Below are 27,924 nucleotides of genomic sequence, written 5' to 3' on the forward strand. Positions count from 1 at the left end.
CCTAAACTCACTGTTATCCTCATTAGTACAACATTTGCCACTCCCATGCTCATTTCTCCAGTATGCACCGCTTCTGTATTAATTGCTCTGGGTTCCACCTCTAATTAATCCCACCATTCCGTGAGCTGCACTCATTACTCCGGCAATTAACATTCTCACAACCATATAACTCCAGGACTCCAAGCATTCTAGTATACATCACACCACGTCACACTCACCACCTCCTCACACGCTGCTTCATGTTCGTTATTTGAAAAGTTGTATCGCACTCTCATTGCTTCAGCAGCTTATAGCGGTGCGAAACCTTTATTCCAGCACACAGTGGCATTCATAATTACCCAACACCTTTATACTCGTTGCTCCAGTGCTCATGTACCCACACTGATTAACTCGATGTATCACAAAGGCTCATCAAGACTCTGGCGCTCATCAGCCCACACTCATTACCGGAACATTCAACACCCTCTCACTCATTAACACTCATTACGCCACAATCATTTATCCATCGCTAACCAGACCACTTCCATTAGTTCAGGATATATCACTCCATACCATCCGCATTAATGCTCATTACACAACGCTAATCACTTCATTAATCACTACTCCAACACTAACGATTGCGAGGTTCATCTCTCCCGCACTCATTACTCCATCACTACTCGCCCGCCCACTCTCAATCCTTTCACTATTCAACGCCCGAGGCTTAATTACATAAAGCCTTAACACTGACACACTCATTACGCGAACGTCCAACAATCTTCAAGTTATCACTGAAATGTTTACCACATCCCCTCATTATCTGATCGTGTACTCATCACTCCCACAACCTTGCCTCACCATCTGCTAATCAGTTTACAGTCATTACTGTATAATCACTCATGTTACAGTTAGTGTTCCTGTACCACCTACACCTTAAAACTCACGTTACTGACACTGACCAGTTTCACAGTCACCACTCTAACATTCTTTGCTCGTACAGTCACTACTCGCTGAAACATCTACTCTAATTATGTTCGGAATAGCGACAGTCAACCCATTCACGTTTATTACAGTTCACTGTTATTTCAATATGTATGTGAGTGGCTCTCGCACATCCCCTCTTCACTCACTGCAGTCCATAGTAATATCAGAATTGCTTAAGAATCAGCATGCCTTGCTCCCTCACAGTACTAGTTCCTATACAGTTATCAGATTGGCGTATACTCGTGCGTGTGTGTGTGTGTGTGTGTGTGTGTGTGTGTGTGTGTGTGTGTGTGTGTGTGTGAGGTCCCTTGCATTTTAATTGCCTGCGTGCATTATTCATTAATTTATGGAAATTCAGAAGCTTTAAATTCAAAACACAACTGTTCAATTATCTTATACACCCCTAACTCCATTTTTGCTTATGAGATATTCATTTTCCCCGAACCCCTCTGACGTCAGAGCGCCAACATTAAAGGTAGGCACATACACACACACACACACACACACACACACACACACACACACACACACACACACACACACACACCCCAGAGACCGAAGTTTTCGAAGTTGTCATAAGGATGAGGGCATGGCAAATGTGGCGTGTGTCTTGACCCTTGTTGTCCAAAGGCTTTGTCAAGGTGCGGTTATCCAGGAAGAAGTGAAAAGGTCGGTTTTCCAAGGTAACCTGAGGTGAGGTTGGTCGAGGGTGGAGTGGAGATAATACTGCCGTTGTCTTCATTATGGAGAGATACTGGACCCACTGTCTGAGTTAGTTATATAGTCATGTCTACATAGTTGAGGCTGCCTCTCCCACGTGAAGGAGAGAACTAATTCATATGATGCTAAAGTGAGGGAGGTGAGTGAAGCGGTGCTGACGAATACCATCCACTCCTGCTTCTCCAGACCCGTGAAAACTTACTGTTTTTGTTCCCCCTTTTCTTTCATATATTTTACCTGACCCATAGAGGATGAGTTCAGCAACATTGGTGTCGTGGGTCTAGCGCAGCTGAGCGTGTACCGATGATGGTCTTTGATCTGACCCATTGGAACCGGGGGTAAGGCCAGAAGTGTCAAGGATGTTGTCAAAATGAGGGTTCGCCGGGATTGTGGACATTACCTGTGACATGGCCTGTAGGGGTGTGCAGTTACGATGCATCTGCCCTGACCTGTGAGAGGCTACTATACACGCTCAACCTTTCACTCAGTGTGCAGGACAGAACTTCACAGTTAAACCGGACGTGTGGATGGAGGTTTAACTGCACAAATTTTAACTTTATGGGCCAGAATGTTGGCCTGTGTGACTCGTGTCGGTGACAGACAATTTCTCAGTGATCGACAGATGTAGACTAAAATCAGTATTTCAAGCGAAAGCTCGTGAGAAGACCTTAATCCGATTTACAGAAGTCTAAGAGTTGAGCGATACTTTAGACCATCGGGTCTTAACCTTTGTACAATTGTGTTCCTCCAAGATCAACCTTGAATTGGATTGTCCACCTCATCCTAGAGACCAAAAGTTATTCAACAGTTACAGTTTCTCAGTTTCTAAAGCTTTCTCTAGATTGATGAATAAACATACAAGAACATCACCTATGAATTACCTGTGAAATTCATTGAGAATATATATTTGAGTCAGACAGGTTGACCAAAAGTTACGAGCCACTGTGTCCAGATTATCATTTCTTGTCTGTATCATCAAAGGGGGAAACGGAGAATATTCCTCCCCTAGAATTAAGTCCACATAGGAAGCATAGAAAGTGTTAACTGACTTCGCAGTAAGTAGGGAAGACGTCTTTAAAGAAATAGATGATTCACCGAATACGTCCACCACTCCTGACGGAAGTACTTATCCTGGAATCTGAAGAGGATGGAGGAAGAGATGCTCTTGCAGAGTGACACTTAGCTCGCTAGTTTTGTGCTTAGCAACTTGAGTTACGAGGACTTGGGTCAGGTAATCGTGATGATGGAAGATCAAGTTATACTGATTATATTACTAGCTTTGCATGTCAATTACGTCTGTATGTCCCCTCTCACCAAAACTTCTCGACACGTTTGATAAATACTTAAGCACTAGGGTCGTGGCATCTCAGTTAATGTCGTGCCAGTATTAGGAATAGAGAGGGAGTCGCTTGCTTCATGTTACCCACTAGTAAGTCTGAATTCCGTAATGAGAAATCTACTTTAAGACGTTGACAGACGATATTTCAGCTCGTCTCCTTAAAGATCAGGATTTTGTGAACCATTCATAACTTGGCTTTATCAAGGGATATTTTTGTCTCGAATAAGTACTTTCGTTTTTATCAGTAGGTTATGAACAGCTAAAAGGATCGGGATGTTGCTTGCTTCGTTTCTATTAAGCCTCTGGTGAGGGGCAACACAAGAGGCTGATAAAGAAGATCGAAGCATATGGTGGTAGGGTAGAAGTCATAAATTGGATCAAGGCTTAGTTGATGAATAGAAAACAGAGGGTTAGCATAAACTGAGTAAAAAATCTGCTTAGGACATCGTCTCATGTGTTGTTTACTCTTGGAATTTCTTTTGTGGTTTATTTGCATAAAAAAAACACGTGTGCACAGTTACACTGAGGGTGTTTACGCGTGTTACCAAAAGGTTCTACAGAATTTAAAGTTACGACTCTCATTCAGCGACGTAATGTTCTTGTGCCATACGCTTGGGAAAGGTCTGAGCTGACTCTGGCCACCTGTTAACCTCCCATTACTCATTCCATCCACAGCCGGAACGTTCGCCATGCACGGCAGTTACTGCTGCCCAGAGGTCGGCTATCCCATGTTTAACATTTCACCTTGACTGTGAGCCGTGTTGACTCTCTACATCGCAATTTTTGAACGTTTTTCGTAGCTTTAAATGATAACAACCCCTTCATGGTGTATAAGTTTGTAATTTCTATTTATATTTTTCATCTACATCTTATCTAAGACCATGAGAACCAGCGCACCAAGCATCTTAGATGTAAGAATTCATTCATAAATTCCATAAGGAACGGGACGATATTTTCTGTATCATTTGTGTCACTAGGCCATCCATAGAGTCGGTGAATGCATGACGTCACGCGAGAGGTGAAGCTAATATATAAAAGTTTCAAACAAAACTCTGATACGAGATGATGCCATCCGTTGCGTTGTGCACCACCTCCCACGAGGCCACTGAACACTATGTGAAAGACACTATGAGCATTTGCGTCTCTGTCGTTCGTACGAAGTATATAACTAACTTGTTCCTGCGTCTCGGTGATCAGTTCCTCAGCTTGGGAGAGTGAACCACACTGATGGTTCTCGTCCAGTTGATAATCCGAGGTCGTGTACACGTCCTTTTGATCTTCACGCCTGCTGAGATGAAAGGATTTGTGATCTCCAAAGACACACTGAGCCAGGGAGCCTTGAAATACTGTCAGGGGACTTCCACTTGTGCCTTGTGGAAACGCCAACTGATGATTGTTGTCTAAAAGGACTGAAAAAATTAGTGTTAGAATGGCGAGGTGATCCACACGAAGTGCCCATTTGGTTGGAAGGCCTTGATGTGAGTTTAACTGCTCTGGCTGCGAAGAGCAATTCATTGTATAACCACACGAGAATAGCTTCCTTTGTAGGTAATTTTTAAGATTGTTTGGCTTTGCTGTTCACCAGTTCGGTGATATGAAACCTTTTTCAGACAAGAGAGAGACTCTGAGGAACTTGACTGGGCTTTGGTATATTGGCATCAAAGTGCTGGTGAATGTCAGTGAAGGAAAAGACAAATCTCAGCGTGAATAACCGTAGCTTTCGGAAGTCATATTACCGTAAAATGATGCAGTATATGAGCATTTGGAGAGGCTACCCAACCATCTGACAACCACAACCTAATGCAAGACGACAGAGATAGACAGTGGCATTGTGGAAGTGAATGCGACTTTTCTCCAAGTGTCGAGCACGGGAGAGGAGGTTTTGTGGTGAGGTGACAGAGTTAATACGACGGGAAGCTTCCACGTTTGTACGGTGCACAATGTCTCTTCGGGAAAAATGCAGTTGCCATTGAATACATAGATAGGGAATTGGATGAATATTTGTATAAAATATAATACAAACACACGCACACACACGGGCACACAACACAGAATTTGCTCTGTAACTCTTCCTGTACTATGATTATATACCTCACTCATGTGCTTGTCCAAAACGTAGAAGGATCAACAGACAGCAGGATTCGAATCGCTACCATGTGTGTGGGAGCTAGGGACACCAACAACTAAGCTGTAGAGCACTTTATAAAATACCTGACTGGACATGTGTGCGCATAAGCAGCTGTTTCAGGAAAATGCATGTTTTTAGCATGAGATCTCTCACACATAACACAGGATAATTATTGAACATTTCACTGGCTTTCATATCTCATTTGCGTCGCTGGTGGCTGGGCAATTCATCGTACGGCTGGCATACTTGTTCCCCCCCCCCCCCCCGAGTCTTTATTCATGAACACTTACGCTTCCAGATTGGTGTGATGCCAGCCTACCGTTAAAGCGATATTTTTAGTTGCTATCTCATTAGTTCCCCTGCACCACAACTATCGGCTGTTGTATCTTTGTCTTGTATTCTGCTGACATTTGGTTCTAGTACATTCAGCAGCGATGAAGGTGGTGTCACTTATGATTTGAATCCACGAGGATGTAGAATTGCACACAAACATCTGAGACTCCACTGATTTCCAAAAGATTCCATAGATGAGTTAGTAGTTACTCTACCTCTTAGAAATCTCGTACATATTTGTACCATCAGTCATCGAAATTCAACAAGTCCCTGATTCTCTGTTTTCTCTAAGCATAAGTTAGGGAATCATGAAACGCGTTTTCTGCGACATGTCACCCACGGGCTATACTTGGTTTAGTTTAACCGTTCTCAACACGTTTTCCTTTACTATTTACTGGCTTACCGTTGAAATGGCGCTAGTGGCAACTTCTAACAGCTGAAATAAAAAAAAAAAAAAAAAGTACGAGTAATCTAGGATAGTTACCCACCCTAAATGTGTTTTCTGTGGCCCAAGTCATCCAACTTTGCTTGATTCCCTCATAACATTGAAACCTTGTGGATGTATTCAGTGTGTCTGTGCTTGTACGATAGTTTTTTTTCGCGTTTTTAGGCAGTGTTACGTTAGCAGTATTTTGTGAACACTTTACGTACGAGTGAATTCAAGATCAATGGTGTTAAGACGCTCAAAAAACTGAAAACATTCAGTTGTTAGTGTCATCAAGTTCACCTGCGTTCGTCACAAGAGGCAGCAAAAGGGAGTCATAAACTATATAGATCTGTCATTTTGAGTAAAGAAGCTATCCTGAAGAAGATGAAGACGACTCTGAGGAGGTCAGCAGACTTGCGTTGAAATTATAAACATGTTTGACTCTCGTAGTGAATCAGTGAACGAGACCTCGACACTCAGGACGGGTGTAGATGGAGTTACGTGTGTTTTTTTTTTTCACATCTTTATTCAGGCTTTAATTCTGGTGAAATTTAGAGACTACATAACTGATTAGCTACGTTTTCTGTAAAGTACCTAAGAACAATAGATATTTACATATGAATGTTAGAAGAATATATGGATCCCATCGTAATTCTATGTAGAAACACCAATTTCAGTCTTAGATATTTACCCAAAATAGACTCTTGAGTATTTCAGGATCATTTTGCTTAAAAGTACAAAAAAGATGGCGTATTTGTCATCTTGCTTAGAACGCATTTTATCCAAAAAGATGTAAACATGTTTGGCGTAATGCGTGGTGTGCTTCGAGACCCCGAAACCCTGAAGGGTTGGAGTCACCAGGCTTAACAGAGAAAACTTCGAGTTTCGTCATTAGTCGTCTTATACATACAGGTCATTTTGATGTACCGGGGCAACTAATATTGCATACTTGTGTGCATGCGTATTTTTTTTTTCTTCAAGAGAATGCACCGTTTATCGCTTGGAATTATTCATATATAATGGAAGATAATTATCATAGCAGAAGAGCTTAGATGGTAATCAAATGGTATAAGTAACGTGCATATAGAAATACATCCATAATTCCTGGATTCTCTGTTGTACAGAAATGTGTACGTCTCCACAGTATGTCAAGCACAGGCGGATCTAGGATTTTTAGATGAGGCTGCTCAGAGTGACATGTACGCCTGGTGAAGGCGTCTTCACGGTGCAGCCTCAGCAACAGTTTGCAAAATATACTTGTTTCTAGCTGGCTGCTTTTTCATAATTCACTGTTCACCATTGAAGTTTCGTTTGTTCGACTTCTTTGCCTGGGTATCTCTCGTCCACTCTACCCCAGTAGACTACTATGTTCTCTTCCCTTGTAGGTGGAATTCTTGGCCGAGTTAATTCTTGCAAGCACTATTCATCCTGACATTGTTTACATTATTGCAGGTGCTTGTTCGGTCGTAGAGCAGTATGACAGACCTCTCAGTGGCATGTATGCTTTCTTCTTGAATGTTTCGTGGAATGCATGCCAACGTTAGCAATGCGGTAGTAAGCTCCGCCAGAACATTCCAAGTAGCTTCGTATTTTGTCTCCCGAAGTCTGGTAAACGTTGAAAACAGTGTCGCGCAGTCTGTAAGGGTATGGAACATAGAAGAGCACGAGATTATTTAGGCTCGAGACGATCTGATATTTGATCCGCGGCAAAATAAAGGATATATCGCACTGGCTCTAAGGCCAGCCTTTATTCATGCCTTGCTGGAAGTGTATTTGCGACGCCATCACGGACAACACAACACATCTGTGTCGACAGTACATATAAAAATCTTACAGTGACCATGATATGCATTATGTCCATACGGATATCTGCCTCCTCCCGTTTATTAGGGGTAAGTGAAGAAAGGCCGGGTAGAAGTGACTTAACTGAGAACCTGATCAAATAACTGGATTCTTGTGTGAATTGTAGCTGAATAACTCACCCTTGTTGCTGTCCACACAAAGAATGTCCAGTTTCTTGGCACTGATGCAGAGGCTAAAGTACCCCTTCGTACTCATTTTCTGGACACTGGTCTTGCTGTGCCTTTCTGGGAGTCTCCTACATCGCTGTCCCACTCTCGCTGTCCCATTCTTGATCCAGGCGTGATGCATTCATTGCTGTCTCGAGACATATGGAATAGATAGTTTGTGAGCAGAGTCACTGAATGTTTTTCAGGTCCTGGTTGATGCTCAGTCACACACGACACTTTTGACTGTAGACGGTTCAGAGAATGACTTTAGCAGGTTACAGTGACGATTACAATCATTCTGAGATGTTTGCGTTTTATCGTAGCCATTTCTGGTCATTGATTAGACGTGTATTGACATGAGAAGGTCAGCTGATTTTTCAATGAAATCCAGCTTTGTGTCAAAGTAACATACCAGATTTTTCTTATCGTTTTTGAGCTGCGTACGCGCTCACAGAAGCACAATTTCAAGTGCTCGAACACCTGAAAATAACTCTTTTGTGTCAGTATGTGTGCAAACTTTGGTGCTTTCATCACAAAATTGCAGAATTTCTATAAAATGTTGGACAATGCTGCTGCTCTTGTAAGTCCTTTGTGTTGATGTGTTTAGTGTGCGATGTAAATATCACGTTTTTGTCATATGTGATACGTAATAGGGTTAGAGTTCTGTTGAATGAAAGTGTTTAACCTTCCTGGATTACGTGAGGCTGCAGGGAACCTACACTCGTGTTTTTCTTCGGAGGGATGAAGAAAGTGAAGGTGAACTTCTGTATGGATGCAGACAGACGTTCACTTTTGTGGGTACCACAATTCACACTGCGTGATGAAATGTTGCCTAATTGTTTGTCTCTGAGTAATGTAACCCTGAGGTCTGCTGCGTATGAAAGGACTTTCACACTTTGGTCTGCAGGAGGTGACGGAAGGTCATATAGGGAGAGATTGAAGAGGGTTGGAGAAAGAACTGCACCCTGGGGAACCCAGCTACGGAGTTGAAGGCTTTGTAGGTAAAGCCTATATATATATATATATATATATATGACTCTGGCCTGTCAGCTAGCTATGGAATCGTTATCCAGTTCTTGTCATTTTTATGTAAAAAAGTGTTAAGTGTCTTTTGTGTGATTAAGATAGAAGATAAAGGAATACATAGCTAAATGAAAGAGACAAACCAAGGCACGCAGTGTCTCTAACATGAACTCACGTTCATAATGTATTTACCAATCTTAAGATTTTTGGCGTATAGTGAGGCAACGGGACCTAAAACGAGCGAGGGAAGCTAAAGAAATACAGTGAGGAAAAGATATCCTTTTATATTTTTTGTGGCTGTCGTGGTCGCTTCCTTAAACCTTAACATTTTCTTTATATTTCGTCATAGATATGCATATACCGAGATTTATACAACAAACATTTCGTGATGAAGGATAATTATAATGTTGATTTCATTCTGTTGGTAGAGATGTGAAGGTCTCGTACTGGACATTTAAAGGAAATTCATCACATTTAGGAAGTCGCTAAGAATACAGATGGATTTTGATAACTGGAAGGCAAATAATACACATTGAGTGTTCCTATAGGTTCTTGGCCTAGTCACAGTGGCTGTCAAAGGTCTTGAAGTGGATTGAAGAAAGTCAGTTGATATTCTAATGGGTAGCGCTCCCTTGCCAGACATGGTCTCCTAACCACCTGTTGCTCATGTTCACACGGGACATTATATAATCTAAAAAGTTCCTGATTTCATCACCGAGGCTTTATATCCCTTAATGATACAAAGATGAAGTGTCTCTACGTATTGTGGCAAGCTTGGCTCTCACGTAATGTATGATGATGCTGGTTAAAGACCTGGTGAAGAAGGTGGGTAAACAAATCGGTGTTATTTGCTTATGTCGTTCTTCAGTATATTATCTGTAGGGGGAGATGGCAGAAGGGACGGTGTGTGTGTGTGTGTGTGTGTGTGTGTGTGTGTGTGTGTGTTGGGGGGGTAGAAATGTTTTATTTGTGGTAGTGGTAATCGTTACGAGAAAATACGTAATACGTTTTCTTTCTTTTTTTTCCGTTTAAAAGCCAGCGCAAACGTACCTTACGCAGTTGATCTCGTGGAGACTGCACAGATGAGACCATTCATTTACACACCACCCCCATACATACGGTATATATTCACAAACATACATACATACTCACACCCATACACACGCAACCATTCTGTGAAAGAATTTGCTGCCCAAAGCCCCCCCTCCACTTTAAAGAGAAACACATTTATAGTCGGATTAATGCAACAACATTTTTACATATTCATTTGGAAATTCCCGTGCCGAATAATCTGCCCATAACCAATCGGCACATAGAGGGGCCTCGAAGTTATGAAAAATAGAGCTTAATCCTGGACATAATGCTTGTAACGAAGGGGACCGGGGAAACACCCATCATACAGGACACACACACACACACACACACACACACACACACACACACTTTCAGTTAACGTAGATACGATTGAATTTAATAAGTACTGAATTGGAGAACAGAACATGGAATTTAAAAACTTAATGGCAAGACCTGATTGTGTTCATGATTGTGTCTGCCTTGGAGAGGACACAGCCAGGATTATCCAGACTTAAAATCGCCTTGAAATTTAATGACGAAACCAAAATCATGTGTAGCTGTATATGTTGGCCTCAGGTTTTTCCTCTAGGAACAGTATTTAAGGAGTTAGTATAGAAGTGAAAACAGAAGCTTCTAACAAAAGCTCTTTAAGATATTTTGATGCGTACGTAAAACTGAGTAATGGTTACGCATAGTTCACATATCCTGTGACGTATAAATGAAAGTCGAAGATTAAGCGAGGGATCAAATTTCATGCCTGAAGTTATCTATCTATCTATCTGTCTATCTATCTATCAATCTGTTTATCTATCTATCTGTGTATCTATTCTATACTGTTGCTACTCGCTACGGGCGCAGATAAGGGCATACAAAACTGTGGTTTTATTGATTTTTGACGATGAATATGATGAATATGAAGTGGTACTCACTTGGTTTTTTTTTTCCCGAAACTTCATTCTGAGTGTTGGGTACAACGAGAAAGGAATCGTGGTTTTGGAGAAACGTTGACCGTACCAGATTCTAATAAGGAGTAAACAAAAGCTGAAAGCAAGTACTCCGTCCATTTCCAGGGATTTTGTTAATACAGTTACGTGTACCTTAGTAGATCATACAGCAGAGGAAGAGAACTTACGAAATCCAGAATTTCGGAAGTACATACCTTCCACTATCCACCGGACTGTGCTATCAACATCCCTTTCCTATGATGACTATGTCAAGCGAGGGTAGACAGCGGGTGTTGGGTGACAATAGTGTCAAAGAAAAGGTAGCTAACATGAATATATTTCCACCTTGAAATTATTTAAGATTCATAAAGGGTCTGATTTGCAGAGGACTTTCTGCGTCAAGAGTGGGGGATTAATTGGATCAGGAAGTCTGTTGCTCGAGTCTGTAGCAAGGATATTTAAGAATTGAGGTCAGAGTCAGAAATATAGTTTTTGCTTCATGAGTTTCTTAACCGTATTTAGTACCTGACATTTATGATTGCTGCATGGTATTTAGCCAAGCATAAACTACCTGGACAGCCTGATTATATATATATATATATATATATATATATATATATATATATATATATATATATATATATATATATATATATATATAATTTTTTTTTTTTTTTTTTTTTGCTTTGTCGCTGTCTCCCGCGTTTGCGAGGTAGCGCAAGGAAACAGACGAAAGAAATGGCCCAACCCACCCCCATGCACATGTATATACATACGTCCACACACGCAAATATACATACCTACACAGCCTTCCATGGTTTACCCCAGACGCTTCACATGCCTTGATTCAATCCACTGACAGCACGTCAACCCCGGTATACCACATCGCTCCAATTCACTCTATTCCTTGCCCTCCTTACACCCTCCTGCATGTTCAGGCCCCGATCACACAAAATCTTTTTCACTCCATCTTTCCACCTCCAATTTGGTCTCCCTCTTCTCCTCGTTCCTTCCACCTCCGACACATATATCCTCTTGGTCAATCTTTCCTCACTCATTCTCTCTATGTGCCCAAACCATTTCAAAACACCCTCTTCTGCTCTCTCAACCACGCTCTTTTATTTCCACACATCTCTCTTACCCTTACGTTACTTACTCGATCAAACCACCTCACACCACACATTGTCCTCAAACATCTCATTTCCAGCACATCCATCCTCCTGCGCACAACTCTATCCATAGCCCACGCCTCGCAACCATACAACATTGTTGGAACCACTATTCCTTCAAACATACCCATTTTTGCTTTCCGAGATAATGTTCTCGACTTCCACACATTCTTCAAGGCTCCCAGAATTTTCGCCCCCTCCCCCACCCTATGATCCACTTCCGCTTCCATGGTTCCATCCGCTGCCAGATCCACTCCCAGATATCTAAAACACTTCACTTCCTCCAGTTTTTCTCATAAAGTCCCTGATTCATCCCGACCTCATACCCTTAATGATACCAAATAAGTTGTCTACTTATTGTGAATTTACTCTGTAATTTTATAGCTTTAAAACTGAGTAGAAGGTTCGTAATATTCGTGTATGCTTAGTCGTTTTCAGAGTACTACAAGCTGGGATGCCAAGGACTCAGTCCAAGTTGCTCTTGCCTGTGTTTGGAAATTTGCATGTCCTCCTAACGACCCTCAAAAATTTTATTAGTGAGTGGAATCTACGAGACACATCCGAAACGTTTTCTTTCTTTTTCCTTTAACCGCCAACGTACTTACGCAGTGATCTCTGATGCGATAAATTGAACCTTCTTTAACAACTGCACCCCCAACCAATTATTTCAAATACTCAAAGCACATCTCACACCCTATACACTCCAATCCATCTGAAAAATTGCCTAGCCAATCCCCCCCTTTTCTAAAGTTGTAACACATTATAAGTCATTAACCTGAATCAACATTTTACAATTCATTTGGAAACTTCCTGCCTTCCAATCTGCCCATACTTACCATTTCCGCCACATAGGGCCTCGATTATAAATAAGTTATACCTGGACAAATGCTTTAACAACCGGTAATACACCATCATCGGACCCTACCTTTACACACAGCACACACGCATCACCAATCCTTTCAGTTAACCTACGATCATGAATTTAATAATATGAATTGACCAACCAGTATTAAAAATTAAGGCAAGCACCTGTTTGTTAACTAATTGTCTGCATTGAAGGACACCAGCCTAGGTTATCATACTTAAAATCAGTTAAATTTAATGACGAAACAAAATATATTATTATATCTCTGGCCTCAGGTTTTTACTTAGCACGTATTTAGCGTTAGTATATGAAAGCGAAGCTCAAAAAAGCTAAGGTATTTTGATGGTAATAAACTGCGTATGTTTCGCTATTAGTTATTATCCTGTGACGATAAATTAAAGCAAGCCATTAAGCGAGTCAAATTTCATTAATATTATCTATTATCTATTTATATTATTATTATAATTTCTATATTATTTAACACTGAAAAAAATATATATATATATATATATTTTTTACATGTTCATTTCCCGCGTCAGCGAGGTAGCGTTAAGAACAGTGGACTGAGCCTTAGAGGGAATATCCTCACTTGGCCCCATTCTCTGTTCCTTCTTTTGGAAAATTAAAAAACGGGAGGGGAGGATTTCCAGCTCCCCTCTCCCTATCTTCCCCTTTTTAGTCGCCTTTTACGAGACCTGGTTGTACACATCAACATTGAAAACAACCATCTTCTGTTTTCTGATACTTCGAAATCTGAGTGGCAGTTGAGCACCGCCCGCCATGACCCTGACAGTCACACACAATAACTACCATTCCTTGTGTGGTGTCACAGCTTCGGAAATGGGACTACGAATCGATTCATTCCATATAACCAGTGATCTCTACAAGGTGAAGACAAACTGTCATAATTCGACCATTTGATTAGGGTGGTATTAACCCTGAGAGCAATTACCCTCTTGTGTACGATAGACAAATCTGTGCTGATGTAGTTTTATGAAAATAATGTTAATATTGTAGCAACTGCCGGACAACAGCAAGAGCATTTCTTTTTTTTCATGAACGGAATACATTACCATGGGAGAAGTCAGAATTTTATCAGCAAACTTTATATTAACTTGCTAATTGAAAGCGACATTTATGCCACTAGGGTAAATGAGAGTTGTGGAAATTATTCGTAGTTTTTCACATGACCGGATACCGAGAGTCATGAGAATTAGGGTGACCCCCATTAACACGATGGGGGTAACGAAAGCCGTGATAATTAGTGAGTACTGCTGATACCCCTGGACATGAACGACAGATGCTGCAATGGCTACGATTGAGATTTAAGATTTTTTTTTCTTTCATCTCTTTCTCTGTATTATGTTTTCAGGAGGACGTGATTAATGGTTGTTATAGTTTAAACGTGACTTCAGTAAGCACATGCGAGTGTGGCATCAACATCAAAGTTCTGTCTAGAAGTTTTTTCCTTCGTTAACATAATACCACAGCTGAAAAAAAAGGGAGGGTGATGGTGTACCGAAGTTCCAACGTGCGGTGTAGTTGATTTATATTAAGGCGAAAGATCGTTCTAACTGTGCGTTACGTCATTGCAAAAGAATGGAAGAAAGCATTTGAATTTGATATCTTAGAGAGGATATTATTTTTATTGTCTTCAAATTCTCACTACTTATTGATCTGAAATTGTGTCAACAGGTCAGTTATGAAGAAGGACCGCCCTCTGAAGCTTACCTCTTGATTTCAGTTTAGATTTCAAGACTTTCCTCGTTAGTATTCAGTGTTCCCATATTTGCCCCTTGGACACAGTAGGTCTTGTGATATTTTGAAACTGTCTCGGCAATGCTGGAGAGATGGGTACGTTCAGAACGCATACGAGAAAGAGACACACGTGTATGTCTGGAGAGTGTAGTTTTAGGTGGATGGTGGAATGGAATTTAAGCCTAGATGGCTTACGATTGATTTCTGGGTAGTTTTTTCCTGAGCATGTTTTGTGTGTTTTTTGAAAGAAGGAACGTTGATAGTTTGAGTTCGGAGTGCTTTATGTGTTGGTGTTATGGTAGTCATGGAGGTGTGGATTTTCTTAATCGTTCGCCTGTGTTGATTGTTGTTGTTCTTTGTTTGTACGTTTGGTTTGGTTGTGTCCTTATTTGTTTTAGTTCCAAGTGTTGAGGGAGAAGTGCTAGTTTCTTGTTTGCTTTTCAGTAAATAGGATAATGTCCTTTAGAGTCTGGTTGTTGTATGATATGTGCTGGAGACGCATTGGATTAGTCTAAGCATGATTCGTTGCTTACACGAGGCATGTAGCCTGCGGAGAGAAGTTTGGGTTATATTGCTTCCTGCATCCTTGTGTTGTGTGCTTCTTGCTAGGTAGGGTGGTGGTGTTGATGAAGCAAAGAGATGGCTTGACATTGGGATGGGAAATTACACATGATGAGGTTTCAGAGCTTGGATTCTAAGTAAGGTGTTGATGCTGGTCAAGTTGCTTTTCCATAGTTTATGTATTATTTTTCTATTATTTGTGGCTGTGTGGGTTGGATGGCTAAGATGAAGTGTCATCAGAATGGTCCATGGGCAAAGGAGAATTCATATAATATGTACCTCCAGGACGTTCTCAGTTATCTCCCTCTCCACCTCATCCATATACAGATTAAACAGCTATGTTGCCATCACGCACCCTTGCCTCAAACCCAGCTCTCACCTGGAACCTCTCGCCCTCCTATTCCTACTTGCACACACGCCTTGCTCTCTTGATAGAAATCCTCGCTATCCTCCCACACCATCGACATACACCTTTCCCAGAGCATCTCCATCAGATCTGTCATTCGCTTCCTCCAGATTCACAATTGTCTCATTAGAATCCTTACCTCGCTTGGATCTTGGGTCTGTGTATCTATGTGACTGTGTAACTCTTTCTAAGCATTTCTCAAAATGATTCTTCAAAGCAAACACCTGATCCACACATCAACCAAGCCACAGCTTTACACCCAAATCTAATGCTCAGTATATATATATATATATATATATATATATATATATATATATATATATATGTTTATGGATGGGGTTGTAAGGGAGGTAAATGCAAGAGTCCTGGAAAGAGGGGCAAGTATGAAGTCTGTTGGGGATGAGAGAGCTTGGGAAGTGAGTCAATTGTTGTTCGCTGATGATACAGCGCTGGTGGCTGATTCATGTGAGAAACTGCAGAAGCTGGTGACTGAGTTTGGTAAAGTGTGTGGAAGAAGAAAGTTGAGAGTAAATGTGAATAAGAGCAAGGTTATTAGGTACAGTAGGGGTGAGGGTCAAGTCAATTGGGAGGTGAGTTTGAATGGAGAAAAACTGGAGGAAGTGAAGTGTTTTAGATATCTGGGAGTGGATCTGTCAGCGGATGGAACCATGGAAGCGGAAGTGGATCATAGGGTGGGGGAGGGGGCGAAAATTTTGGGAGCCTTGAAAAATGTGTGGAAGTCGAGAACATTATCTCGGAAAGCAAAAATGGGTATGTTTGAGGGAATAGTGGTTCCAACAATGCTGTATGGTTGCGAGGCGTGGGCTATGGATAGAGATGTGCGCAGGAGGATGGATGTGCTGGAAATGAGATGTTTGAGGACAATGTGTGGTGTGAGGTGGTTTGATCGAGTAAGTAACGTAAGGGTAAGAGAGATGTGTGGAAATAAAAAGAGCGTGGTTGAGAGAGCAGAAGAGGGTGTTTTGAAATGGTTTGGGCACATGGAGAGAATGAGTGAGGAGAGATTGACCAAGAGGATATATGTGTCGGAGGTGGAGGGAACGAGGAGAAGAGGGAGACCAAATTGGAGGTGGAAAGATGGAGTGAAAAAGATTTTGTGTGATCGGGGCCTGAACATGCAGGAGGGTGAAAGGAGGGCAAGAAATAGAGTGAATTGGAGTCATGTGGTATACAGGGGTTGACGTGCTGTCAGTGGATTGAAGCAAGGCATGTGAAGCGTCTGGGGTAAACCATGGAAAGCTGTGTAGGTATGTATATTTGCGTGTGTGGACGTGTGTATGTACATGTGTATGGGGGGGGGGGGGTTGGGCCATTTCTTTCGTCTGTTTCCTTGCGCTACCTCGCAAACGCGGGAGACAGCGACAAAGTATAAAAAAAAAAAAAAAAAAAAAAAAAAATATATATATATATATATATATATATATATATATATATATATATATATATATATATATATATATATATATATATCAGAAAGACCGTGGGCATTGCCAGGCAGAGGTCGAGCAAATCTAACAACAACACCAACGACGCTTCCCAAATATCTGAAATCTTTAATCCTCTCCTCCTCCTCCTCCCCGGTCAGCTATAACTCCAAGTTCACTTCTCTATATGGAAATGAAACCCTTTGTTTCTGCTGGCATTCGCACTCGCTCACAGTCAGGTAGGTTTGGATCGTATCCCGGCTCTACTATTCGTAATACTTGTAAGAGAGGAAAAATATAAACTTTCTTTGGGCCAGTTGCTCACGGACACACGCGCATGCGTCAGGCATATTTGATAAACGCGAATGTGAGCACGATTATTTTGTTCTCCGCGAAGGCTGTGTAAGCAGGGTGGGTTATCTATCGTGAGAAAACTAGTCGAGGTGTTTTTCTGTTACATATGCTAATTTTTGTGGATCCATAAGCCTTTCGAATTCGTTGAACATTAAGCTCATTTACATAGGCTATTAATATGACTACTACTACTACTACTACTACTACTAAAACTACCACTACTAGTACTACTACTTCTTTTGTTATCTATCTATCTATCTATCTATCTATCTATCTATTTGTCTGTCAATCTATAACAAAATGGGAATTTTATTTTTGTAAACCTTTATTCGTGTAAATCTCAAATATCAGCATAATTTCTACTCTGGTTTGCGCTGGTCGGGATAGATCATAACTGCAGGGGCAGAAGTTCACGACATTACAATAATACATTTGGAAGAGTATGAAGTTCTGTGGACCCCATGTTCCACACGTTCATCCGGCGTCTGTAACAGGCACGTTGTACAATTGTTTTCATTATCATCAATTTATCAAACTACGTCTGTGTAACGACACTGAGAGAAGCCGTGCATTTCGACCAGTTAGTTATGTAACAACATTTCGACTAGTTATAGATAGATACGAAGAAATACAACACTTGTGGTGATCGCTGAATAAGTCGCGTCCTGATAATAACCTGAATAAAATTTGGAGGGTTTTCAGATCAGCGTTACCTGAAAACGTATCAAATACTAGACAACACAGACGTTGGGTCTGCTGTCTCTCGTAGCTGGACCATAACGTTGAGAGGTGCCAGTGTTCGCCAAGGTGAGTGGTGCCGTCAGATGACAGGACCTGGCGAATCTAACAACTACAAAGGTGTGATCGCTTGCCAATGTGTGTTTAACGTTTTTGTGACAATTTCAGGCTCAGTGATCATTTACTAGATTATAGATATCAAATCCAATATGATGACAACACTTGCAACGGTTTTATCTGTCAATCGCTTGAGTTGCCATGTTCATTTCGATTATTCGGTATTGTTACATAATGTTGTTGATAAACACGAAGAAGATGGTGAGTGAATATTTTGAATATCAGACAGTGTAGTGGAGGACCACCTGGACCCAACCACCACTGCAGGCTTTTAAGACAGACAACAGCAATTACCATAAGTCGGTCTGGACGCTGGAATTATAGACAACTCTCCTCAGTCCAACGGATTATCAAACCATCCTTACGTATCCCCTCAAAATGACAACCATATTCGTATGGCATGTCCGAAATATCCTCTATTTTCTATCACATCTGTCTGAGTCATAAATGCCTTTACTTGTAAAGACTCTCAGCCCTGATGGTTTATGTTCTGGTCATGTTCTAGTTCGTATCTTGGATATAGTGCACGTAGTATTTTACCTGTCGTATAACCGTCGCAATTTCAGGGACGCAAGAGCTACAACGTAAGCCCTTCCTCTCCAGGAGATCTGTAGACTCTGGCCGTAAAAAAGCTTTGAACCAAAAGAGTGTCCAAGTACGAGACCCTTTGACGTCACTTTACTGCGGACCGGGAACTCCCAACAGCCACTCACCTGGACGCTGAGAACTTAAGTTTCTCCACGAATGCAGCCGGATTTGTCCTCTTGCTCCAGTGCGCCATGACTGCCCTGCTGCATTTTGTTCCCTCAAGAGTTTGTGGCCAGCTGCAAGGGGGGGTCTGTTATTCTCCTTTTCTTTCATTTTTCCTTAACCTCTTCCTCCTCCTCCTCCACCTCCTCGCTGCGACGTCCACATGTGTCGTTGTTCGTGGACGTGACCGTGACGCATGCAGCCAAGTGTCTCCCAAGGTTTGTAAATGAGAATCTTAAATACCTAACGATTTTCTTCCCTTTGGTATTATAGAGGGGGCTCGACCAAGGAGCTGATAGTGGGAATTAGGTAAGAGGAATGTCACAATGGTACTCGTAAGTGCTCTCACAGTTGTAGTCGGTTGTTGTTGTTGTTGTTGTTGTTGTTGTTGTTTTTATCACGATCAGTCTGCTGAAATATTGGTATAAGCTTTCAGATCAAAGGTGTTGTTGGAGGCAACTCTTCCACATCCCCTACTGCTTGATTTAGTTAGATTGGTATCTTCTGCATACGTTCAGTCCACGAGGTCTCAGACGTGATGAGGAAGTAATCCTCCCCATCCTTGATCTTGCAGTTGGAATTTAGGTGTTTAGAAAAACTGTGAGTTATTTTCTAATGAACTTAGTAATACTCCGAGCTTGATAACGTGGTTGTAATGTGGCTTATGACTGTCACTTAGATTTATCAAAAGTAGGGAGGATGTAGATGTTTTTCGCTCTTGCTGATTTATATTACAGGAGCTGAAAGTTTAGACATACCTCGTAATAATCCCGTTCTATGTTCCTCAGAGAATTTGGCTCTCTGCACTGTCCTGCATCACTGTGTTGTATAGCGCTACACTTCACATACAGGAAATATGTTTTCGTCTTCAGTTAGACACAATGTAAGTTACCGCCACTAATATTCGGTCATCACTGCTTCATAAATAAGTTCGGAATTCCTCTTTTTGATCAGGCCGGCCTGGTCTGGCCTCACACGGTAAGATTGCAGTGTATATGTTGACTCAGTATGTCCGTTATTTGCCGTGTCCAAAAGAGGAAGAGCAATCATACTTTTTTGTACAGCCTCTTCATCCTCGTGGTCATTAAAGGTCTATTATATATGTGAGGGGAACATGTCTGGTCAGCTAGAACATTTTTCTGCAGAACTTTTGTCGTATAATTCAAGGTGATATGATAGGTCAACTAATCTAAGGTGCCTTCATAACGGCCCATAACGAATACCAGGTTAACAGTCGCATCTACTACGTCCGTCTGTTCATAGACGCGTTCTGTTCCTTGACAAATGTGACAGTGATGTACAGTCAAATCGAAGACGAATGATGAAAGTCGACGTAGGTGTCAAGAATCAGATTAATTTTAAAGATTTTCATATCCAGACAACAGAAGGTATATCCACCTACCAGCTCAGCCTCGTGGAACCACATTGATAAGAAAGAAAAAAATATAATTGGAAAAAACACAGGGTCATGTAACACGTTAGAAATATTAACGTAAATGTTCTTATCTATAACAAGTAAGTTCTTGCGGAACCCACAATGCGCCATCAGAGAAATCCACAACGAAAGAATATCCTGACCTGTACAGCAATGACCCCTGAACTTTCCCCTCTAGTTTATAGCTCGATGCTCTCGCTAGGCACGCGAACCTTGGACTGTGAGGAACCTAGACTGGCACATCCAGGCTGAGTGCGGGAGGAGGAGTCAGTCACTTGACTCGCTGGACAGAGACTGTGTTCTCGACATATCTGAACCAGTGACACTGACGTTTTCAGAGCCGTGGTAGGTACCTTCACCGTATAGACACTTCAACTTGAAAATAACCCAGTGTGAGACGCAGCCCATCTTTAAAACATAGATGTAGGTGAGAGTGGGTTACGTTGAATTTTGTATCAATAAGATTCATGCATTTCAAAAATATATTACCGTCGTCTCAGCCACCGAATCAGAGACCACCTTCAGAAAACTAACTGTCCGAATTTTCATGGGACACGTTCAAAGGATTTGGTGTAAAGTGAAACTTATGGAAAAGGCTGGCCTCGTATTGCTCTGCAACCTGGTGTCTGACAGTGAACATCATAGAGTATAAAAGACACAAGTGAAAAATTCTTTTCGCCCGGCTGGTCTTCACTTCTTTTTCCACCTGGCAGAGAGTTTCGAACTGTCTCAAAAAAGCGTAAAAATATTTTGAGGTCAAGGGAATGTTAGGGAGGGGGAGTCCGCGTACTCTTTATACAGCTGTAGTGGGATGGTATTTGTGGATAAAGAATGATAAGAAGAAGCATCTAGGTCGTGTGGCATGTCATAAAGACACACACACACACACACACACACACACACACACACACACACACACACACACACACATACACACTGTATTGTACTTTGCAGTATATAAAACAAAAGTTATCTTCGATATTCCGACCTATGTCCACATCATATTCCCTCATCTAATCAACATTTTCTATAGATGAGTCATATGCGTTTAGAAACAAGAAAGCTATCGGCATTTTAATGAAAAAAAAAAGTACATGATTGGAACTGTCTTTTTTCTCTCCTCCTTTTGACCTCAGAAACGGATACCAGTAGAACGGCCGGTATAAACACTGGCCTTTGTGCCAGTCTGTGCCACGCCTGCGTTAAACCACTTTGCGTAGAGGATTGGACCGGGCACCAAGAAATATACTCTGGCTTAACGCATGCTCAGAAGTCGATAGACGACCGTGACATCTGACAACATAAAGACTTACGGATGTTACTGAGAAATTATCTGGTTGGGCTTTTATGAGTTGTATGACCTGCTGTCAACAATTTTAAGCTACATTCACCAACCTAATAATCTTTTAAAACGTCTTCACCAAGTCGTAAGGATAATTCTTAAGGCCTCGTAACGCTTTCAGTGTGTATGTGACTCGTGAATATTTGGAACTGGCCAAATGAGCTGAAATAAATCAATGCATATGATCACTTTTTGGATGAACCAAGTTCGTTAACTGAATCGGTCCAGGAGGTAGATCCTTTATAGCACTGATTTCCTTCTGTATTGCAATCAGATCTCATGTGCTACTTTGAAGAAAAAGGAATCACCCACGTCACTGCAACATGACTACCACTCAGTCATATCATGTGGTCATTAAATTTCGCCGCTAATTGCGAGCAGAAGAAAAGATTTTCAAGTGAACTCCGTCTTTTTCCCCGCCTGATCGGGGCCCCATCCCTCGCTCGCTAATATCAACTACTTTAAGCCTGTCAGAAGCCCTCGTTGCCTGGGTAATCAACGTTACAGTGGTTGTGGTTAGGAGGTTGTGTTTTCCTTGTTGGTTTGAAGTGCCGTTCTCTCTCTCTCTCTCTCTCTCTCTCTCTCTCTCTCTCTCTCTCTCTCTCTCTCTCTCTCTCTCTCTCTCTCTCTCTCTCTCTCTCTCCAGGATCTATATATCGGAACGTGTCCTTAAAGAAGGGAAAACACTGCTGAATCCAATGTTCATAATTTCGACCCCAAGTAAAAAGAAAAAAGATAATACTGAAGCCATTTGAAGTAAGGAGCTTAGCGTCAGTGGTTCATTAATTATTTCCTCTAATTATGTCCCGAGTGGCGAGGTCATTAAGGAGAGAGAGAGAGTGGAAGGTGACCCGATGACCAGCCAACCACTTCCCCACGACACATGACCCACGAGTTGAATATATAGACTCACACAGTACACTTGAAGCCAAAAATCATAGTCACCTGTGCGGTATATATTAGGTACAGTAGGGTTGAGGGTCAATTCAATTGGGAGGTGAGTTTGAATGGAGAAAAACTGGAGGAAGTGAAGTGTTTTAGATATCTGGGAGTGGATCTGGCAGCGGATGGAACCATAGAAGCGGAAGTGGATCATAGGGTGGGGGAGGGGGCGAAAATTCTGGGAGCCTTGAAGAATGTGTGGAAGTCGAGAACATTATCTCGGAAAGCTAAAATGGGTATGTTTGAAGGAATAGTGGTTCCAACAATGTTGTATGGTTGCGAGGCGTGGACTATGGATAGAGTTGTGCGCAGGAGGATGGATGTGCTGGAAATGAGATGTTTGAGGACAATGTGTGGTGTGAGGTGGTTTGATCGAGTAAGTAACGTAAGGGTAAGAGAGATGTGTGGAAATAAAAAGAGCGTGGTTGAGAGAGCAGAAGAGGGTGTTTTGAAATGGTTTGGGCACATGGAGAGAATGAGTGAGGAAAGATTGACCAAGAGGATATATGTGTCGGAGGTGGAGGGAACGAGGAGAAGAGGGAGACCAAATTGGAGGTGGAAAGATGGAGTGAAAAAGATTTTGTGTGATCGGGGCCTGAACATGCAGGAGGGTGAAAGGAGGGCAAAGAATAGAGTGAATTGGAGCGATGTGGTATACCGGGGTTGACGTGCTGTCAGTGGATTGAATCAAGGCATGTGTATGGGGGTGGGTTGGGCCATTTCTTTCGTCTGTTTCCTTGCGCTACCTCGCAAACGCGGGAGACAGCGGCAAAAAAAAAAAAAAAATATATATATATAATATATATATATATATATATATATATATATATATATATATATATATATATATATATATATATATATATATACCTGCGTACTGAATGACGGTGCTGTCAATGGATTGAACCAGGGCATGTGAAGCGTCTGTGGTAAACAATGGAAAGCTCTGTGGGGCCTGGATGTGGAAAGGGAGCTGTGGTTTCGGTGCATTATACAAGACAGCTAGAGACTGATCGGGAACGAATGTGGCCTTTGGTGTCTTTTCCTAGGGCTACCTCGCGTTGCGGGGGGGGGGGGGGGTGTGTTTGGTATTTCATTGTGTGGCGGGGTGGCGACGGGAATGAATAGGGGCAGACAGTATGAATTATGTACATGTGTATATATGTATATGTCTGTGTGTGTATATATATGTATACGTTGAGATGTATAGGTATGTATATGTGCGTGTGTGGACGTGTAAGTATATACATGTGTATGTGTGTGGGTTGGGCCATTGTTTCGTCTGTTTCCTTGCGCTACCTCGCTAACGCGGGGGACAGCGACAAAGTATAATAAAAATAGATAAATGATATATATATATATATATATATATATATATATATATATATATATATATATATATATATTTTATACCTTTTATACCTTTTTTTATATCTTTTTTCTTTTTCTTTCAAACTATTCGCCATTTCCCGCATTAGCGAGGTAGCGTTAAGAACAGAGGCCTGGGCCTTTGAGGGAATACCCTCACCTGGCCCAATTCTCTGTTCCTTCTTTTGGAAAATTAAAAAAAACGAGAGGGGAGGATTTCCAGCCCCCCGCTCCCTCCCCTTTTAGTCGCCTTCTACGACACGCAGGGAATACGTGGGAAGTATTCTTTCTCCCCTATCCCCAGGGAATTATATATATATATATATATATATATATATATATATATATATATATATATATATATATATATATATAATTTCATTCGTTAACATAATCACTACTGAAATTACTGGCAGGCGTAGTGGAAGGGAAATAAGTACACACCTGCTCACAGCTAATGATCAAAGCTCATGCCAGGTAAAGACGCAGGGTCTCATCTGCGTCATTATTATTCCATAATGACCGACACGACGCGGGCAAAACATGCTCTAGTTATGGCCATCTCAGATGAGAGGAAAACACGGGGGAAAAATGGAGAAATTGATTATCAGAGCTTATTTTTGAGTGGAGTAAAAGGAACTTAAAGATAATGTTTGGTCGATGTAGATATTCATCCAGTGTAGGTATTCATCTATTGCCATTGTCGTGGTCATGGAACACACCACCTCTTGTGTAGTGGGCTTCTGGTCTTAAAGTCCACCGTACAGCGGCATTATCAATTCCAAGTTTTGTGTAAACACATACAAGAAACTCAGCACAGAAATTCTTCATGATGAAGTCAATTTAAGTAGTTTTGCGTATAAAATGGTATTGGATGATCATTCGTACGTGAATAAGGAAGCCTATATGATAATGAAAAGTGAATTGAAAGCTACTGACTCCTGCTTAGGCTTTGGGAGGTATGCTTCCCCCGAAGGTGTACGAGGCATCTGTTTGAGTGCGAGAGGCATCCTCCCCAAACGCGTGCGAGGTACTTCCCATGAGAGTGGAAGACACCGACTGAACGTGTAGGTGGCACTTTCCCATGAGCGTGGGAGACACCTTGCTCAGTTATGTGGGAGGAACCTCCCTGAACCCACGTACATGTTTGGGATTCACTTCCCTGACCGTGGGAGAGGCGTCTTTCCAAGGGCGTACGAGGCACAAGAGGCATGACGCCATAGATGTGAATAGAGTACATTGTTAATCGTTGCCGAAGTTGTAGCAACTGAAGCACAACAGTATTAATACTAATGTCCTGTTAGTTGGTAAGTTCACATGAATTACGGTGTCTTTTTACTTGTTTCCTTGATATGTGTTATGGTGTATATAATCACTTTCTTGCCGGGGGTGTAGGCAATCCGTTGACGTATTACTACGGACACGTAACTAATGAGCTGCTGGAGGAAGTGTAGAGTGACGATGCCGTGCTTCCTCTACATCATCGTTTCGAGAGCCATCTGTCGTCGTACTTAGGGAGGCTGTCACAGAAGCTGGGTAAACGTCAACAAACATGACGTCAGAGTCGACACACCCTCTACAAACATTGTAGCTCACAGCTGAGGACTTTGCCCTCCTTCGTGGACGAACCAAGAGGCTCTCAAAGGAGTAAGGATGGGGCAGGATTATCACCCATGTTGGGCACACTGATCCATTGTTGAGAACTAATAGGTAAACTGCATAAGTATCTTAAGTGATGTCTAAACCTGGCAACGCTGCTGGTATATCAGTCAATACCCACCTCCTTCAAACACTGGAGTAGCGTGGTGTACATCTCTTGAAATCGCTGGAGGATGTTTCAAACCTGCCTTATGTTACATTTTCCGTGGTATTGCATGTGATTACTGTCTTCGTGCGACGGGGAGAGAGTTTTGCACTAGTGTTTCCACGTCTCTTAACCCCATAAATGTGTACCGTGTCTTCATTCTTATGTGTGTATACGCAAACACATACCTCAGCCTAAGCCAGGTAACCATTTATCCACTAATAGGGAGGGTAAATGCGACCGGATTTCGAACCTAGAAGGGCGACGCAAACTACTGCACCACGAAAGCCATTGTGTGTGTGTGTATGTTTGACACATGGGGAGATAAAAGAACAAACAGGGAGTATATATATATATATATATATATATATATATATATATATATATATATATATATATATATATAAATATATAGCTTAAGTAGGCGTGTGTTTTATGTTCTTGCTGTGTCTGTGCATATGGCAATTTAAACTATGGCTTACACATACTGAAAACTCTGTTAGTAAATTTAGATACAGCATAAGTGCGAACACCTTGTACCCACTTACCCAATCCCCAGGGATAATGAACTAGGACAAAAAGCATTTTAAGATATTATGGGATCTAAGAAAGCATCTTTGTTCCTCTATCTCAGATCATAACGTTTCATAATATGTTTGTTATTAGACTACTTAACCAACGCTCGAATGCCTAGGGCACTCCTCTGTACAAGCAGAGATCACTTAATGAAGTATAAAGAAAGCATTGGTTTGATTATGACACACTTCACCGGCTAGTTTAGGTACCCTTGGTACGTTCATGAAATGAAATCCTTTGATACGACATCATTAAAGAGCTGAAAAATATCAAAAGCTTAATCATTAATAAAAACAAATAGTTTCGCAATGAAAGGACATTCAATCTCTGTAAATAAATCTAATTCATGGCAGCAAATTTAGCATTGGGAAACAATATATCTTCAGAATAGTTACGACATCTTGCGTAATGTTTATCTAAGAGTGGCCCCTGCGGTGACGCATCAAGCCAGTCGTAATGGCTCGGTGTTGGGGAGAAGAGGTTTAGGGTACGAGCGAGAGGACGCTAGGCGACGTGGGAGTAGTTGGGGCGAGGCTGTGCACGCAGGAGCCCCCCCCCCAGGCACCGGTGGAGCCCCGTCACTGGTGAGGGAACACAAATCCTTGTAGTGTCTCCGTATTTTGAGGGGAAGACTTGGATGGATATATATATATATATATATATATATATATATATATATATATATATATATATATATATATATATATGTATATGTATATATATATATATGTATATGTATATATATATGTATATATGTATATATGTCCCTGGGGATAGGGGAGAAAGAATACTTCCCACGTATTCCCTGCGTGTCGTAGAAGGCGACTAAAAGAGGAGGGAGCGGGGGGCTGGAAATCCTCCCCTCTCGTTTTTTTTTAATTTTCCAAAAAAAGGAACAGAGAATGAGGCCAGGTGAGGATATTCCCTCAGAGGCCCAGTCCTCTGTTCTTAACGCTACCTTGCTAACGCGGGAAATGGCGAATAGTAGTATGAAAGATGAATGAAAGATGTATATATGTATATATATATATATATATATATATATATATATATATATATATATATATATATATATATATATATATGTTGGAAAGGATCTCAATTTTGCGCGTGATCAAGATATTTTCCTCGTGGACTCTTCGGAATATATATATATATATATATATATATATATATATATATATATATATATGTATATATATATATATATATATATATATATATATATATATATATATATATATAAACGTGAAATTCCTGCCTGTCTTAAAAGCTGCAATGAACTGTAGGTTTATAATCTGCCTCTTGGATAAGTGTGCTAGCCTTAGTAACGG

The sequence above is a fragment of the Panulirus ornatus genome, chromosome 2 (genome assembly GCF_036320965.1).
Source record: "Panulirus ornatus isolate Po-2019 chromosome 2, ASM3632096v1, whole genome shotgun sequence".
NCBI classification, from domain to species: Eukaryota; Metazoa; Arthropoda; class Malacostraca; order Decapoda; family Palinuridae; genus Panulirus; species Panulirus ornatus.